Below are 8,843 nucleotides of genomic sequence, written 5' to 3' on the forward strand. Positions count from 1 at the left end.
GCCTAATACAATAGCATTCTGCTGGTTTCTCCCTACAAACATCCATAAGACAACTGTATTAAAAATACTAGTTTTTTGGGGGGGGGGGATAAACATATTACTTTATGCCATTTTCAATCTATTAATTTTATATAAAAATTTATTAACTTTATCACCTTTAAAACAATGACAAAAAATATACATGTTTCTGCTATAGGTCTACATCAATGTAAGTTATTTGAATATTTTTTCATTGTTGGGAATAAAATTATTTTCCAAAACATGCAAATATCAATACAATATTTGACAAACAATATTGATGTTCATAAAGAAAAAGAAAATCAGGAAATGTCAAAGCTCAATAGATGGAGTGCTCATTTTAAATATTTTCCAAATATATGTTAAAACATTGTTAGAAATCTATCTTTGAGAAACTGTTACTCGAAATAAGAGCAATCCAGGATGATATAAGGAAGAGTGGGTTCCAACTAGACCTTCACTGGCACTACTGGTAAATTTAAATCACTTTCATTGTTTTTACTTCTAACTACACACTACTTGTAACTTTAGTAATTAAATCAATTAAAATGTCTATAAAATCATTTATAAAGAGCTCAGTTGGGTTATAATCCAATGATTTCAGAGCTGATCTATACATCTAATATGCGATCGATATGAAAATAAAAACATTTAAAGACAAACATATCAAATTTTATAATTAATATTAAATAGCTATAATTACATTTATAAAAAAGTTACACCTAAATTAATATTTAATGTCATTAAACAGCATGCCCATTTAGTTTCAAGTCATCACTTATACAACCATTTCACTTGCATTTTGCACTGATTTTGAACATTTTTTCTTATGAGCAGTATAGCTTCCAAACAATGAAAAATCAATTCTGTAATAAGTATATAAAAATTGGTAATGCATACTCGAGGAATTTAGACATTCTGGAAATAAAATTAGCAAAAAAAAAGTGACCTTTACTCTCCAGAAAACAGTAAAAACTTTTTATTTCAGCCAAAATATTGTCATTGTAGCTTCATCAGGGCCAGTAGTACAAGAAGTGTTTTTACCCCTTGAACCCTTCCACTAGATTTATGCCTATTTATGCAACATTGAAGAATAATTACTAATTTCTGGAACAAAAATAGATGAGGATGTAGACCCCTTGGGCCCCTCCCCCATATCTGCACCTGCTTATACAACATTAAAAGACTACACTTACAATGTATAAAAAAAAAACAGTGTATGTGCAGTATTTAATACTACAGTACTACTACTAGTAGCCAGAGTTGGCAGTACGTGCTACCAGCCAGTTGCCTTCCCTACAATCAGTGGTTCAAAATTAATAAATTGGAAGATAGCCTTAGTAGCTTTGCAACAACAAAGACAGAAGGATTAAACTAAGTGGCAATAGGAATCAATCCCAAGACTCAAAACAAGTACAAAACACTCACCCCCACCCCCCAAGCCATTATATTGCTTTGTGCTTAAAAACAAACATAATGGCAAAATTACAATTACTTGGACATTTGAAATCATCAAAAAACCCTCATTTCAATTAGTTGATTATTTTCATGACAATCAATTTAACTAATTTTGATCAATCAACTGTTGAAACTTCAGTTAGTTGATTATTTTTGTGACAACCTCAATTTTGACCAATCAATACTCACAAGTAACTCATATTTATTAAAACACCCAGCTCTACTTGTGTTAATGAACAATGAATTTGGTCATAAAATGATAAACATTCCTTCCAAAAGTTATTTCAATATGACTTTTATGTTAGAAACAAGTTTCAATTAGTTTAATACTTAATTTAAGGTCAAGTTTTTTAGACCTCATTTTATCATGAAAGCACAGCCAACTCAACAGCCCAAGTATATATTTGTGTTAGGGAGATGTTTTGTTGAATATTTGTATTTCTTGATATATAAAAAAAACTATCATTTCAATGAGCCATCACACAAACCTGAATAGGGAATAGGTAATGCTGATATACTTATCAATATCAGCCATAGTTGTAGAGCTATACACACACACACCTTTTCACATTTACCAAAGGGAAATTTACCAGTTTTGTTCATGAAACCATGTTATTACATTTCTATTCATTTTAAAACTAACCAAAATATAAAATTAATTTAACATTATTATCAGTCTAGCATGATACTTACGATAATTCTTGCTAAAGATGTCTCGTGCATTTTTTCCAAGGTCTGCGTAACATGGTGGAGCCATGGCTATAAATCAGGGCTAAGGGTAAAAGTGGGGGACAAAATATCGAATAATTAAAATTTTCAGAAAAACAAAAAAGATGCTGCCTATAATTAAATTTGCACACAATCGTATATTCTGAAACCTAAAAAAAACTATTGAAAATTAAACCAGCATAGATAAACCCTTTAATTCTAAGTTAAATTTTAACATTATCTATTGTAATTTATTAACAATAACATTAAAAGTAACACTAACAGTTACAACTTACACCAAAAATGTTATTACTATTAGAAATATGCTACTACTGTTACTTTATTATAGTTTATAAAGTTTATTACGATACGTTTAAATACACCGAGATAAATATGATACGAATACAATCAACAACTGAAACTTTAAAACTTAAGTTACCAGAAGATGGAGTACTGAGTTGTAGTACTACTAGTTAGTTACCTCCACTACAGCTACATATTTTTAGTTTTACTTATTAGTAATTGCATAAATTAGGCCTAAACTCTTAATACGAAATCAATCTATTTTATCAGAAATTTTTCATTTAAAAAAGTATATATATATATTAAGTAGTCCTATTAAACTATACTAAGTAATATAGTTACAATATTTACAAAATAGATCATCTTACACTATATAATTACTGAAACTGAACTACAGAATTAGGAAAACGAACACACGAGAACTTCCTCACGCCGTATACGAACTCTTGGCACCGGTTACGGGGTCTAATAGCGTGAAAACACGGTTCTACGAAGGAGAAATAAAGGGCACCAGTGGATGTTTAATATGGGCAAAATGCGTGTCTACTAAAATAAATGAAAAAAATTTACGTATTCGTGTTTTATTTGCTTGTATTGCGAATTAAATATTTTAATAAATATAGAGCTTTAAGTTGCATCTACTTCCAATTAAGTAAAATTGAAAATGAAAATATTCTTTTACATAGCTGACTAGTGCTACGTCAGCATTTTTACATTCCTTTTTACACATTGTTTTTTCTATTGTTATTGCATATTTGAATACTATGTTATAACAGGTATTTTGAACTTTTTTATATGTTGTGTTTTTTGTGTTAAAATCGACATGTTACTTCTTTTTATTACAATAAGTGGAAATGCATTGATCATTCCTTGTAGTACTAGGTTAAAAGGTAAACTTTTTAAAATTCTGTTGTTTTTTATAGTTTCCCGGTTGAACACAGAAAGGCGATCAAGTGAGTTACTAGTTTCTCTTACTTTAAGTGGCCTAGCAAGCTAAGTGAAGAAGCCTGCATACACGATTTTCTTTCGGGAATAACAATGTTGTTTTTAATTAGGGAAATATGGCCTGGTGGTTAAGGCGCTCGACCCACAATGTGTGGGTCGCTAATTCGAATCCCATTACTCAACATGCTCGCCCTTTCAGCTGTGGGGGCGTTATTATGTAATGGGCAATCTCAGTTTTCGTTGGCAAAATAGTAATTTAAAAGTTGGCTATGGATGGTGTTGACTGCCTAGCTTCCCTCCAGTCTATCACTACTAAATTGGGGACAGCTAATTCAGATGGCCATCGAATAGCTTTGTACGAAATTCCAAATATAAACAAACAAACAAAAAATTTGTCAGTTGTGTTATTATTGTCGGCAAATCAGATAATAGTTGCGAATGGAATCGTCCTAGATCTTCACTACCCATTGGCCAGCTGATCTAGCAAGAACCAATTATTGTTTTATGGTGTTAGAGACGTGAGAGCTTATTGACACATTGAAACAGTGAGGGGTTTTGATAGCAGATTTGTGACATAATTTAAAAGATTATAACACTGTGTTTACACAATTTTCAATTCCCCTATTTTCACAGTCGTGTATTCATAAGTATCTGGCAAAATGTTTCAGTTTCTGTTGTATTTTCTTTGTGCTTTTACATTAGGTTAAGAACCTGCGTGACTTGTGAGCATACCTATTGTTTAAAGTTGTTATTGTTTTGTGCTCACCTTAAGCAAGCAATATTTAAAGTATTGTTGTAGAAATTTATTCATAATAAGTGTGAATGGATTTAGAATTTTGTAAAATTTGTTGATTTTAAGTGTGAGTGGATTTAGACTGCAGCAATTGCTCCGTTATTAAAGGTTTAAAGTTGTTTTGAAGCTTCATTGTGAAATACAAGTAAATTCTTGGACTTCATCTAGAATATTTGCTTAGTTTAATGATGCGATATTTGATTTAATTTGCGGTAAGTTTTCCATTAGCATTTTCTTTTACTTCATCTCACTCAACTTAACTTACAAAGAGGAGCTACATGCACTCTCAAGAACTCCTATTTTCTTATAAATACTTCATAAGTTATTGTCATTCCTATACTCGCTCAAATATAATTACATGCACAATATCATTGTGTAATTATGCATTGTTAGCAATTTATTTATAGCAATTCATAAGGTAATATACATTAATATAATTTAATAACTTTCTGTTCTTTTGATTATCTGAAATACATCATTCTCAAGATATTGTTAAAATGCAGTACAGTGTTCCAAACAATAATTTACTATTTTTATACTATTTGTTCATAATTACTTCAGATATAAGCTTTTGTCCTACAGCAGGTCAGCAGTAAGTTTATGGACTTACAATGCTACCATCCAGGACTTGATTCACCATGGTGCACAAAGCACAAATCGCCTATTGTATTGCTTTGAACTTTAAAACAAACATATTCTGAATTAATTCTTTGTTCTCCATATGCACAGGTTTCACACAGCATGGTCGAGAGAACCATTAAGTTGATCTTGTTTCAAATTACCTTAGTTCCATTGTTATGCTCAGAAGTAGATAATATCTGCTACCACCCGGAAAGTGAATTGGTTAACATGATACATTGTGTAAGAATGTTGATAGCAGTGTCCTCCAATGATTGTTCACAGTGTCGAAATCAGGGGATGTACAGGAGGAGTTTCCCCCGTGCAAAAAAATCCCCCTGAAATATTGTAACTTTTTTTTTAATGAACAAGCAGAGAGACTACAGCAGTGGCAAGAAAACTAGCACCAGTGGCAACTGGGACAAGAAAGGAAACAAGAAGTACAAATGGAAAATATCAGTAAATTTCAAAGTGAATTCAATACATTAAAGGACGATTCACTGTCTTTTACACAGGGAGGATATAGTGATAAAGAACTATTGGGTACAATGGAACCAGTTGAAGCTTGAAGATGGTAGTCTTCTCCGGAGATGGGAAACTGCAGATGGGAAAGTGACGACCTGGCAAACAGTTATACCGAGAAAGTTACAGGAAGTTGTGCTGCGTCAGTCCCATGATAGTTTAACAGGAGGACATCTTTCAATGTCTTCTTAACTCCTCTTCGTCAGGTGGACATCCTGTTATCAGGTCCACTGGTAACCGAAGTTCCCGACCAAACATCAACTTTGCTGAAGTGTATCTAGTGGCTTCATGCTCTGCTGTTCTATAGGTCATCAACAGTGGAGGGAGTATGACATCCCAGTCATCTTGACGGCTATCACAAAACTTTGCCAATTCCTGTCCCAGTGTTCAATTGTACTTTTCTACCATCCCATCAGACTGTGGGTGAAGTGGCGTTGTCCTGGTCTTTCGTATGCCAAACAACTTGCAGCATTCATGGAACACAGCTGATTCAAAGTTACGGCCTTGATCTGAATGCAGTTCGTATGACATACCAAACCTGAAGAATAAGTCACTAATAGCTGAAGCTATAATTATAGCTTCCTGATTTGGTATTGCATATGCCTTAGACCACTTGATGAAATAATCCATCACCACACAAATGTACCTGTTTCCAACATTTGATATAACTTCATTGGAGCAAGTCTCTTATGCTTGGGTCCCCTTTTAGCACAATTGGTACTGCAGGTCCTGCACCATTCTTCCACATCTTGCCTCATACCTATCCAGTAAAATCTCTGTCGTAGGTGACGCCGACCACATTTTATTCGGAAAGTCACATCTGAGAGACGATCCACTATGTCATATGGGCCTTCCCATGGAGAAGACTTCCCTTTGGTCTTCTTTGGATTATACAACCACACATTGTCTCCTGGTACAAAGCTGACTTCAGTAGATTTCTTATCATAAGATAGCTTTATAGAATCAGCAGACGTCTTTAACTTTGAACGCACTTGATGATGAATATCATCCATCCTTTCAGATAACACTTTCACGAACTCTGGCACATTTTCAGGCAACAGGTAAGCCAAAGGTGGTGCATGCCAACAGGCTTTGGCATCTCCGTTTGTTAAATTGTTTTTCCGTAACTTCGTTCCGATGAAACTTTAGCGACACAAGTCCTTACTTAATAAAACTGGTTTATTCTTTCCGAATACAACTTTACGATACACTTATTTTCAACAATCGCGCTAAAACAAACGCTATATCAACGAACGTCAATAATACTTCTGACTGCAGTTCAATTACTCACTATCTACACACACATTACAATACTCCGTCACGTTGTCACCCTCTTTTATATACCCGACTACCCTATATCTAGTAAATGCTAGAGCATTCGCCAAGGTACAGGATAGTTCTAGAAACGTGGCGTCACAGTAGTCATGTGACTCGCTGACGCAACATTATAATACGTAACACCATCTAAAATTTTAAGTTAATGCATTAAGTTATTGGTTATATTTAGTATAAGAAAGCATTTAATAGCAACACAATTTGACATTTTTTTCTCATTGTTTCTCATTAGAAAGAATTGTATGCGTGCACGAGTATTAACAAAATCGAACACTAACCCAGTAGACTAAGCTTTGGTGACGTATCATCGATCAGTTGTTCATACATGTAAAACAACGCAATCTTCAAAATTCGTTAGCAATCAACATTCTTCAGATTGCTTGTGATTTATTTAATATAAGAACTCAGTAGCGCATCCAGAAATATCTGAGGAGAGGGAGGTCCAAATCAAATGTTCAAATCATCCTGACTTCGGAGGATACAAATACTGATAGAGTGTGACGAAGTAGAGATTTCAAAAGGCGTATTAAAATATTTGTATCAATAAATTGGAAAACATACATAACCTTGAGGTTTTCAAAGACAGATTAACTGTAAAATTACATTTTCATCTAATTAAAACTTGAGGCCAATACTTAAGAATATACTTTGTATATATATATATATGTGTGTGTGTTATCAAATAGAGGGAAAAAAGATGGAAGGAGTTCCGGGCATTCAGGAGAATTGTCCTGGATATACTACAAAAACTTATTGTGTATCATTAAAACAGAATACTAATAAGGTGTAATACTCTCAGATTTTATTTGCAATACAAAATTACTGCTCATTCTATAATGTTCCCTAAAGAGAAACTGATTTGGAGAACAGGTTGACGTTGTGGTAGAATTATGGGTTTCGTAGTTAGCGAGCTGTGTTCGATTCCAGGCGATACCACAAAATATTCCTCGCACTTTAAGATGTCAATGCGTTACCAAAATGACAGTCAATTCCTTGACATAGATGATGAGTGGTATGGTGCTGCTGATTGGCTGCCTTCTCTTTGAACAGCAGTTTAAAAATTAGGATGGCGGCAGATGGCCTCAGTTGATTTCACAAAGATATAATAAACAAACACTATCGTGTTTACACGCCGTCTCATTGGCTTCTGCTTCATGTGAAATTCATCTGCTTCATCAGGAAACGTCCTATCATTGGTAACAGTCACATCAGTGGTAGTAACTTCGTCAAGAGCTTCACTGTTTCCCTTCTCAAAACCGAGTAGAGTTTCTTCTTCAACAGTGGCTTTTTCAGGTGACACATCTTCAGCAGCGTCATTTGTTCTGTTGTTCACTTCGTCCTAACTGAAATGTCCTGGACCGTGATAACCGTAACAAATTGGTGTCAGAAGTGGGATAGAAAAAAAAAGAAAAATGGAAACGAGAGGCGGAAAATCAAACTACAGCTTAGCAGATTTGATGGCGGCAATACAAAAACAAGAAAAGAAACAAGAAGAACGAGAAGAGAAATTACAACAGTTGTTGGAGGAAAAAGAAAATAAACAAGAAGAGAAATTACAACAGTTGTTAGAGGGAAAAGAAATGAAACAAGAAGAACGAGAAGAGAAATTACAACAGTTGTTAGAGGAAAAAGAAAAGAAACAAGAAGAGAGACAACAGCAGTTGCAAGAAAACCTGCAACAATGGCAGCTCGAACAACAAAATAAACAAGAAAAGAAACAAGAAGAACGAGAAAAGAATCAAGAAGAGAAATTACAACAGTTGTTAGAGGAAAAAGAAAAGAAACAAGAAGAGAGACAACAGCAGTTGCAAGAAAACCTGAAACAATGGCAGCTCGAACAACAAAGTAAACAAGAAAAGAAACAAGAAGAACGAAAAAATAAACAAAAAAAGATTTTACAGCAGTTGTTAGAGGAAAAAGAAAAGAAACAAGAAGAGAGACAACAGCAGTTGCAAGAAAACCTGCAACAATGGAAGCTGGAACAACAACATAAACAAGAAAAGAAACAAGAAGAACGAGAAAAGAATCAAGAAGAGAAATTACAACAGTTGTTAGAGGAAAAAGAAAATAAACAAGAAAAGAAACAAGAAGAACGAGAAAAGAATCAAGAAGAGAAATTACAACAGTTGTTAGAGGAAAAAGA

General features: G+C 33.8%; 1 long non-coding RNA gene across 1 annotated transcript; it reads right to left on the bottom strand.

The window, feature by feature from the left end:
* Nucleotides 1–2,205: 2,205 nt before the first annotated feature.
* On the bottom strand, nucleotides 2,206–2,985 carry LOC111085431. Its single transcript, XR_002610264.1, has 2 exons — nucleotides 2,856–2,985; nucleotides 2,206–2,248 (listed from the first exon to the last, which is right to left on the bottom strand). It is a non-coding gene; the product is annotated as an uncharacterized LOC111085431 (long non-coding RNA).
* Between the last annotated feature and the right edge of the window lie 5,858 nt (nucleotides 2,986–8,843).

Source organism: Limulus polyphemus, unplaced genomic scaffold (assembly GCF_000517525.1).
Source record: "Limulus polyphemus unplaced genomic scaffold, Limulus_polyphemus-2.1.2 Scaffold385, whole genome shotgun sequence".
In the NCBI taxonomy this organism is placed as follows: Eukaryota; Metazoa; Arthropoda; class Merostomata; order Xiphosura; family Limulidae; genus Limulus; species Limulus polyphemus.